Genomic DNA, 11,723 nt, shown 5'->3' on the forward strand with positions numbered 1-11,723 from the left:
TAATGTGTGATAAATGAATCACGTACTGCCTATAATAATCATCAATGGATACCACGCGCTCCTTCCGATCTTTCTGTGTTCTTTTCCCCATCTTGGAATATGCCGTCAGAGAATTTTGCCGACGCCTCACTCAAGCTCATACCAACAAGGAACACCTGCGGTTTTTACGTGAATGTCGGGATGAACAAGTGATACCAAGATCGTTCATAACCAATTCCTTGCTGAAATTAGAAGACCAACCCTTCGGTGAAATACAACGTGCCATATTGGAAAAACATATCAACATCAAAACATTGGAAACCAAAAAGAATTTTGAAGATCTCACGAGGAAAAGACGACATTTTGAAGCCTCAATACCACCAGATTGGAGAGATGCCCTCCGTGAATATTGTCATGTGAAGATGAGGAATCAAGTGTATCGGAAACTGAAACGGAAACACGATAATAAAATGAAACTGTTGATTGAAAGAAGCCCTTGGACCAACAACGCCAATCATGAATGTGTCGTCAACTTATCAAACAAACAGCTGGATAGAAATGTAACTAGTGCCTTAGGCTACGGTTTAAACTGCTGCTTATCTCCTGGCGGAAGGAACAGTGTAGGAAATAACTAAAGGACTGTGTAATTTGGAAAAATATAGTGATTTAACGAATGAAGAAGTGAACATGGTTAAGGGAGTGATTTATGGAAGTATGAAAAAATCAGACACCACAAACGTCCCCAAAAGATTTATGGTTGCTATTAATGAACTGAAAAAAGATAAAAATATACACATGACAAAAGCAGATAAATCAGGCGCCCTTGTAATTTTAAATAAAAGTGAATATATAGAAAAAATGCAAAATCTTTTAGGTGATGATAACACATATAAAGAATTAAATAAGAACCCGATAGACAATGTGAATAGTGGTTTCAATAAGAAAGTGAAAACCTGTTAAAAGGTAACGAAAGCCTTATAAAGAAGTTGTGTGTGACCTCTCCATCGCTACCATACATGTATGGTACAATAAAAACTCACAAAGCAAACTTTCCTGCCAGGCCAATTATCAGTTCAGTTGGTTCCGCATCATACAAGCTAGCGAAGTACTTAGTAGATATTCTCAACCCATTAGTAGGTACCATCTCAAATGCAAATATCAAGAATAATGTGGACCTGATAAATAAACTAAATAGTGTAGAGATTAATAGTGAATCCAGGCTTGTAAGTTTTGATGTTGTATCACTATTCACAAAGGTGCCAATAGATGATCTGATGGCGTTTTATCTGAATTGTTAGAGAACACACAGCTGGATATCCCATTTTCTAAAAGTACTTTAATTGAACTGATTAAATTATGTGTAAAAGATTGTAAATTTGAATTTAATGGTAAATTTTACTCACAAAATTTTGGTATGGCAATGGGAAACCCTCTATCCCCAGTGTTAAGTAACTTATATATGGAATTTTTTGAAAAGAAGATATTAAACAACATAATCCCACGTAATGTAACATGGTTTAGGTATGTTGACGACATAATTTGTGTATGGCCAGGAACCAAGATGTAAAAAACTTTTTGCTAAGTTAAATCAATTAGTACCATCAATTAAATTCACGATGGAAATGGAAAATGATGGGTGCTTACCGTTTCTGGATGTCCTCATACGAAGAAATAGTAGTGGGTTTAAATATAGTGTGTATAGAAAACCCACTAACATTTCTTCCTATGTGCATTTCTATTCTGGACAAAGCAATAAGGTTAAAAGTCAGTGTTTTCATCTATGTTTTTAAGAGCATTACGGGTATGTAGCCCTGAATATATTGATGATGAAATAGATAAGATTAGGAATGCAGGCAAAAATTGAAATATCCTGATAGTGTATTAAACAGTGCATATGAAGCGGCAAAAAGACTTTGTATCAAAACCAGAAAGAACCTTACAACACAAAAAATTTGCTTGTTCTGCCTTATAATAATAGTATGAAAGATATCCCTCATCTACTTAAGAATTTTGGTGTTAATGTCGCATTTAAGAACAATACAACAATGAAAAATGTACTTATCAAGAACTCCCCAGACAATATTAAAGGGTGTGTATATAAAATTCCGTGTAAGTCTTGTGACAACTTTTATATTGGCCAAACCGGGAAAGCACTGGAAAAAGAATTGAACAACATAAGAAATGTGTGAGATATGCACAAGGGAACAGTGGTATATTTGTACATGTTAGTGAGAACAATCATGCTATCAACTGGGAAGGGGCAAAAGGATTGTATATTCTAATAATGCACTGGAAAGGAACATCATTGAATCTAGCTTCATAAAAGAAAGTTACAACCATAATATGAATATCAGTCAAGGGATGTATAAACTTGATCCTTTAATATCAAAAGAAATTTGTAAATTGTTTAAACTTTAAGGTAGGCAGTAGAGATATATGAAAATAGGATTATCATATTTGTAAACACAGTACGAGGGTAGTAAGGTTAATGAGTTTCCAAACTCCGCCTCCATGACACCTGTCAGGTGTGGATTTGAGGTGGGGTATGGTCTGTTTATCAGCAATGTCCCCTGAGAGTCTATTGTGATTTTTAGCCAAATGAGTTTTAAAGGCCACTCCTACCTCGACACCGGCCAGAGTGGGTATATGGAGCCTCTAACGGTTGTGTATGTTCGTTAGTACTGTTCTTGTAGTATATATATTTGTGACTTCTCACACTCTGTATCAGTCCTTCGTCAATGGCTTGGAAATAAAGTCGAAACCGGTCAGGACCTACACCCCGTTTCTTATTTTTCACCTGTGGTAATGTGTGATAAATGAATCACGTACAAAAGTGATAATAATCATATATATATATATATATATATATATATATATATATATATATATATATGTATATATATATATATATATATATATATGTATATATATATATATATATATATATATATATATATATATATATATATATATGTATATATATATATATATATATATATATATATATATATATATATATATATATATATATATATATATATATATATATATATATATATATGTATATATGTATATATGTATATATATATATATATATATATATATATATATATATATATATATATATATATATATGTATGTATAATATACACACTTTAAAAATCAACCTAAAATGACAATGGGGTTACTCCTAAATATGCAAACTATTCGTCAATAACTATAATGTAAACTCCAATAACGCATAATACTCTTCAAATTTCATGTTCTGATATAGCTACGAACTCCTCCCTTGTTAAGAAAGCAAAGACAAAGATCTTAAACAAACAAAAAACAAAAAAATGTCAAAAATGATATAGACAAACTGCTCAAAGGGTAGATTAATTTCTTTCTGCGAGGAAATTTTTTTTGGCAGGAAGCTGCAAGATGATACTGCAATAACAGAGGCGTCACAGTGACAAACTGTTGAAGCATCTGCGCTCTCTCTCTCTCTCTCTCTCTCTCTCTCTCTCTCTCTCTCTCTCTCTCTCTCTCTCTCTCTTCAGTGACTTTTCTCGAGTTGTGGTTGAAAAATTTTTCTTTAGAAAATGGCTCAGTAAATGTGGTTATGCAAACAAAACATGAAATACATCCTGCTCAAAGACTTATATACAAAATGTACCTTGGATAGACGGCAAGTTGAGAACGCCTACAAAGGACACTTTTCCCACCTGCAGCTTTATACAAATTAGCGAAAAGGTTCCAGAAGAGGAGCCACTGCTGGACCATGTATCACGCGGAAGTAAATTTTTTTTGTCTCACACACACACATACACACGAACATGTCAAAAACAAGTGCTACTTGCATGTTGCACCTAATTACTTCGATTGTTCTGGGAAAAAGTGAATTACTACCTGAATTGTATATTTTACTTTTAGTTTTATCGTTCTTTTTATATTATTTATATTTTAATTTTTAATTTAGCATTGGTGATATTCCTTTTACAACCTCAACACACTAATTGCAGAGAGTAGCCCTAAAGAGAGAGAGAGAGAGAGAGAGAGAGAGAGAGAGAGAGAGAGAGAGAGAGAGAGAGAGAGAGAGAGAAATCAAATAACGACATGATCTTTCTCACCAAACACCTTTGCAGCAGAATTCCCAGGTATATAAAAGTTACTCAGCCTTAAATAATCTCTTTCCAACTTTTCCAAAGGTCCGCGAAGTTGAATGATGCGCAGACGCTAAAAAGGAGAATGCGTTGAGTAACACATCCATTCGGTCAAGTTCACTCGTTCCAGTGACTGGGAATCAGTTGACACCAAACAAATTCAGAACCCACATCTCGTAACCCACAAATGGTAAAAGGACCGCATGACAGAAGGGTGATTCAGTAAAAAAAAAAAAAAATGGAGAAATTCAGTCACCAGGCCCTTGATAACTGTTACCATCTATACACCATAGTTTGTACCACAAGAGCACAGACTTCGAAGAACAGAAAGTACAGGCTTCAGAAAGAATGAATGCAAGAGTAGTTTCTTTCCTTAAGAAACAATCTTCCTTAGAATCTTCGATTCCCCTTACCAGAGGTTATTCTTGGTAATGGAATGGAATAGAAAATAGAATTTAGGCCAAAAGGCCTAGCGCTTAGACCTATTAGGTCATTCAGCGCTGAAAGGGATATTAGAGAGGAGACGTCTGAAAGGGGTAACAGGAGGAAAACCTCGCAGTTGCGCTATAAAACAATTGTTAGGAGAAGGTGAATTGCAAGGCGGAAGAAAGATAATATAAATGAAGGTACAGTAAAATGAATGAAAGATGTTGCAGCTAGGGGCCGAAGGGACGCTGCAAAGCCCCTTAAGTCACTAAATGCACGGTGCTAAGTTATCCGTTGGTTGTCTGCTTACTGTTCATCATTGCCAGAATCTGTAGGCATTCCTACAGATTCCTGGCAATGATGAACAGTACTGTATCATGCAGACAACCAACGGATAACTAATCACCGTGCATTTAGTGACTTTGATATGGAACTGAGAAGGACAGTTTAAGTAGAGCATCTTACACTAAGGACAGAGATCGGTTATTTTTTATTACACCATTGTTCTCAAATGTCTCACTAACACTAAAGTTGTAAGTAAACTGGGGAATAGTTTTAGTTAGTATAATTCTTTTTTGCCGTTGAGCAAGCATCCTTTAAAAAATGTAAAGATATTTTAATTTACTGGCTTTACTCTTAATTTAATTCACTTCCCCATAAACATTTTCAGGTGCATATATACACTCGCAATGCTCTTATAATCGTGATATTTACTGTTGTGGCCAGAGAAGAAAATGTACATATATGGCGAGTTTCCTGTACACACAGAATCTAAACCCATTACTACTTCTATGTATTGGGTATTCAACTAATGGTAGATTATAGCCTGTCTCTGTCATATGGTAAATTTCACCAATGGCACCAATTCCTTCCAGCTATCAAGGTAATTGTTTATATTTTCGTAATACATACAGAAAAAGACCTGAAATGCAATGGGAGGTGAAAGTACATAACTACTTTTAAGAAACCCCCAAGGAATGTACAAGACAGAGATAGAAGTATGAGTAATCTTATATCCATTCAGTATTTCATAGTGTATAAAGAATTTCTACCAAAGTAGGCATAAAACGCTAAGAAATTTAAAAGCCCAAGGAAAGAGAGACAGCATAAAGAAAAAAAACTGTATAGCGTTACAGTTAGTCCTCATGTTCTTGTTTCCCTGTAGTCAGAGAACGGGAAAAATGTCTGGCCGAATGAGAAAAGTCACATACAATTTTGGGAGACGTTCGGAAAAAAATGACACGCGTCAAGGAGAACACACAGGCATCAAAACTTCCTTTGGAAACTAATGAGGTTAATCTTTATAATATTTTACATTTTTGAAAACAAAGCGTTGCCGAAAAATAACAAAGTATATCAGTGACATTTCCCTTAAAAATCCACGAGGACAAATAATCTGTGTACTTAAAGGAATAGAAATCTTCTATCAGAAACCATTACACACGTGTGTACTTGTACGATCAAAGATGGCTTAAAAACTACGAAGGCCTTTACCTACAAAAAACTAAAATCTATACGTAGCGTCCTTCAGCGCACGGGATGTCATACACTTCGACATGTGGACCGACAGGTGTCATCCTCGGAGGATATCTCCTCGAAATGCAAAATGCAGGAGAAGTTGAGGATTCCCGGAGGATCCGCTCCTATTCCTACGCCCCTCCAGATGGTTTTACGGTAATGGAAAGGAATCCCTTCAGGAAATCTTGCAGACAGACACTCAGTACAAATTTCTAACAAGGGGATCGATGGCTTCTCGAACTTCTCAAAGGGCTCAAAACTAGATTAGGACTAAATGATCAGAATAATTTATAAAACGAGGAGAGGCGAGAAAGGTCAGATATACAGTACTGTAGCCTAATTATTCCTCTATGATAAAACATAGCTCGAAGATATTGCAAGTCACTAAGGCAAAGAATGCCTCAGGACAATAAGACTAGTCATCTAGTCTCCTTGCTCGTTTACTTGAAATAATTCTGTAAGGAAGATAAACCACACACTGTCTCTTGGAGAGAGAGAGATTTTACGGGAAAACTAAATTTTTAGCCTATAAATTTCACTTATGGCTTTCAAAACTATGACTAGGGTCAGAATATTTCGATAAATTATAATATTTTGGCCTTGAAATTAACTAGGGGACCTTTAAAAGTAAGCCAAGGTCCAACATTTACGGGAAAATTAATTAACAATTCCAAGGGTATATTCCTATTAAGTTTCATAAAATCTGAGAAAAAAGAGAAGAGGTAAAATAATAATAATAATAATAATAATAATAATAATAATAATAATAATAATAATAATAATAATAATAATAATAATAATAATAATAATTATAAATGGGTGGTAGACCCTCTTTCAAACAGGTTTTATTGAAAGTGATGGCTGCGTCAGCTGCATTCAGTTTATATATATAGTTTTCTCTATTTTTCTAATAACTGCCTTTTCTTGCAGGAATGCAGCTCGCTGAATTGCACAGTGGAATTGAGCAGTAGTTGACAGCTTCCCTTTCTCGACGTTCTCATAAGCAAGACCGACGAGGGCCTGAGAACCTCCATGTACACGAAGCAGATCAATCTTGGTCTTTGCCTTAATGGAGGCAACGAGTGCCCTGCAAGGTATAAGAATACCACCACCCAGGCCTTCATAAGGAGGGCCTTAACACCCACCAATAACTCAACCGTGTCTCCCAAATGTTCGTGAATTACGGATATTCAAACAAGCATGTGAATGAGGAAATATGCATAGCACTGGATCGGTGGTAAACGAACGTGAACAGCCGCAGCCCCATCCACAAGAAAGAATTAAATTATACTAGAAAGCAAGAATGCACCATAAATACCAGGAGGACAAACATGCCACAAAGAAAATTATTGCCGAGATTGTACTGTACATACTGCTGAAGATAACACCCAACTGGACCTCGTCATTTGCTACCAAAATAGATGCACAAGAGACCTGATAATGAGCAACCCGGCCCCGCTGATAAAAGATCCGCTTAGACTGACAAACGTGGTATACCTTTTTAAATGCCCTGTCTGTGGATGCCGCGGGCCCCGGATCATATATAGGTATGGCCACCATGAAACTGGCTAAGAGGATTTCCTGTCGTGAGCAATAAGGTGCTAAAAACTCCATAGGAGCATCACAAGAAATAAAATTATCGAGAACACCGATATAATTAGAAAGGCCCCGGATTCGAGATACCTAAGGTTGCTAGAGGCGCTCTTAATACAGCAAGTGAAGCCCTCATTAAATACAACCCAGGAGGTTCTCTTCCTGCCCACCAGCATTAAGCGACCTACTGTGTAAAGGCCTGCAACAGACACCATATCAAGCAACACTCCCGGTCCCGCAATGCAAGATCCAGCAAGCCATCCGGAAACCAATGAAAATATTCGCCGGATGATGCCAGGTAGTGACGTCATGCAACGTCACGCACCACACAGTAATATCGTGAACCAACCCCGACGCTTGGCTAGACTACAGCAACGCGACCATGGAGTTTGAAAATTTGGCTTGAGAAGAACTCCTGCCGTCCAATCTATGGCACGCATTTCGCCTCAGCCAGTCAGCTGTCAGCGTACAGTTGACTCTCTGCTAACCATCGCATATATAAAGAGTAGGACTCAGCAATCAGCCCCTTTTACCCCCTTCCAAACCTTATCTTCCTTCCGGGGGACCCTTAGGGGTTTAAATCGATTTGTAATCGAACCCTCACTCTATCCTATCTCCCCCTTACAGTTACAGTCTGGCAGCATGAACATCAGTCTACTCCCGTCCTTTACTGTGAGCATGCTCAACAGAGATTGAGAGAAACGTTGACCTTACATACATGTAGCAGAGTTACAACTAGACAGACCTGAATAACTCTGCGGACCATGAAACCCAGAGGTCAGTTGCCGGACGCGCATTGTATAAGCCAAAAATATAATCATATCCTAATTCACGACTATTTTCTTCTCCAGAAATGACAAGTATCGGAGTGTTACTAGCGCAACGCAGTAACCAAGAAAAGGCAGTTATTAGAGAAATAGAGAAAACTCTAAATAAACTGAATGCAGCTGACGCGGCAATCGTTTTCAATAAAATAATAATAATAATAATAATAATAATAATAATAATAATAATAATAATAATAATAATAATTCCGATGACAAAAGTACTGCAGAAGATGGATGCTGGGTACCAACTAAAGAAAAGAGGCAACAGAATTAACCATCTGAAGTTCTGGACGACATCAAGCTGTATGATAAGAGCATCAAGGAAATCCAGACTGTAAGGATTGTATCTGGGGACATCAGGATGGAGTTTGGAATTTTGAAATGCGCCTTGATCAACATACAAAAAGGCAAAGTAACAAGGACTGAAGGGAAAAAGCTACCAGACGGGAATATCATCAAACAAATAGATGAGACAGGACACAAATACCTGCGAATAATAGGAGGGGAGGGTATAAAACACCAAGAGACGAAGGGCACGATCAGGAAAGAATATGTGCAGAGACTTGAAGCAACAGTCAAGTAAAAACTCAACGCCAGAAAGCATGACGAAAGCCATAAACACATGGGTAGTACCAGTAATCAGTTACAACGCAGGAGTAGTGGAGTGGACAAAGGCTGAACTCGGCAGCATAGAGCAGAAAACTATTAAACACATGACAATACACAAAGTATTGACACCCAAGAGCAAATATCAGACAATAGAACATAAAAAAAGGAAGGAGGGAGAGGTCTACTAACATGAACTGCGTCAACATCGAGAATAGAGCACTGGGGCAATATCTGAAAACCAGTGAAGACGAGTGGCTAAGGAGTGCATGGGAAGAAGGACTGACAAATATACAGACATAGGAGAATGAAAAACAAAACAGAGGAATCACACAGCAAACCAGTGCACGGACAGTACATGAGACAGACTAAAGAACTGGCCAGCAACGAGACATGGCAATGGTTCAAGAAGGAAACAGAAAGAATGCCAACAGCGCAAGATCAGGCCCTAAGAACCAGATATGACCAAAGAACAATAGTTGGAAATAACATCTCACCCATATGCAGGAAGTGCAATATAAGAGATAAGACAATAAACCACATAGCAAGCGAATGTCCTGCGTTTGCACAGAATCAGTATAAAAAGAGGCATGATTCAGAAGCAAAAGCCCTCCACCGAAGCCTGTGCAAGAAACATCAGCTACCTTGCAGTAATAAGTGGTACGAAAACCAGCCTGAGGGAGTGACAGAAAATGATGAAGCAAAGATCCTCTGGGACTATGGTATCACAACAGATAGGGTGACACGTGCCAATAGACCAGACTTGACGCTGATTGACAAAATCAAGAAGAAAGTATCACTCATTGATGTTGCAACACCATGGGACACACGAGCAGAGGAGAAAGAAAGAGAAAAAATGTATAAGTATCAAGACCTGAAAATAGAAATAAGGATATGGGATATGCCAGTGGAAATTGTACCCATAATCATAGGAACACTAAGCACGATCCCAAGTTCCTGAAAAGGAACCTGGAAAAACTAGATGCCGAATTACCTCCAAGACTCGTGCATAAGAGTGTGTTACTGGAAGCAGCGCACACAGTGAGAAAAGTGGACTCCTAAGGAGGCAGGATGCAGCCCCGAACCCCACACTATAAATACCACCCAGTCGAATAGGATGACTGAGATGATAATAATAATAATAATAATAATAATAATAATAATAATAATAATAATAATAATAATAATAATACATTAAATACTCGAATTATAATAAAAATAAACATCTGATGCAAACATTGAAGGGAAATAGGTTTTCATACGTAAAGATATAAGGATTTAATTCATTAAAGTATTTTTTATATCGTAAAATTTGAAAAAGCGAAATATTTACTGTATTAAATTGCCATTAGACATCCCAGAATCTACTACACATAGTTTAGCTTTCCCGTCCCTAAAATTAAGATTTTCTTTCATACTCCATTTTCTGGTCACGAAGATGTGGACAAAAATGGATGTTCTTCCTTTTTAGTTTTCTGTAAAAGAAAACTATTGTGCTGGCTTTGTCTGTCCGTCCGCCTTCAGATCTTAAAAACTACTGAGGCTAGAGGGCTGCAAATCGGTATGTTGATTATCCACCCTCCAATCATCAACCATACTAAAATGAAGCCCTTTAGCCTCAGTAGTTATTATTTTATTTAAGATTAAAGTTAGCCATACCCATACCTCTGGCAGCGATATAGGAACCAACAACATAGGCCACCACCGGACCGTGGCTGAGTTTCATGGGTGGGCTAAGAGTTTTGTGGGCTGTGGCTGAGGCAACCACAGACAGAAAACTCGATTGCGCTGAAGAAATTTCGGCGCATTTTTTATTTATTTTTTTTTTAATGAAAACTGCTTATGGCGTCGTTCTTTAGTTGGTTATTACGTTGTCAAGTTGGCCAGGAAAAGCTCATCTTGTAAATGTTGGAAAAGTGGCAATGTTGCACCAATAGCGAAATGCAGTAGCGGCAGAAGAGCCCTGCCGATCACTGTCTAATTTCTATAACTCCAAAATAACCAAATGTTTTCGAATCGAGGTGCACAGAACATCTGAGTGCCTGTGATGAAGGCAAACATTTGATTCTTAGCTTGATGTCTGACCGTGCACGGGTTCTGAGTGGTTGGTATGTAGCCTACCATTATCAATTTATTTATGATCATTCGTTCTGTTGTTACCTTTTATGACATATAAACAAACTGTTATCTTGACTTACAGGTTTGTTCCACAAATATTTTTGGCAGTTTTAAATAATAATAATAATAATAATAATAATAATAATAATAAATAATAATAATAATAATAATAATAATAATAATAATAATCTGCTATCATCGGAGACTTCAACATAAAGTGGGCTGAAAGGAAACATTATTCCATACTTGAAACCTTTTCAGTTCGAATCATTCTTTCGCCCAATTATGTATGACTCAGTGACTTTCGAAACGTCAGCTGCCACTACCACGGGAATTAAAGGAAAAGTTTCTTCGGTGCAATAGAGTTTTCTGTACAGCCTATAATGCTGTATGAAACTCTCGATGTGCTGCAGTATGAAACTCTCAGTAAAGACCGGTCAGCGCTCATTTGCTCCCCAAATGCGGTCATCAAGTGAAGATGTGTCGGCGGCTGGCACCTCCATGGTTACCC

This window comes from Macrobrachium rosenbergii, chromosome 54 (assembly GCF_040412425.1).
Source record: "Macrobrachium rosenbergii isolate ZJJX-2024 chromosome 54, ASM4041242v1, whole genome shotgun sequence".
Lineage (NCBI taxonomy): Eukaryota > Metazoa > Arthropoda > Malacostraca > Decapoda > Palaemonidae > Macrobrachium > Macrobrachium rosenbergii.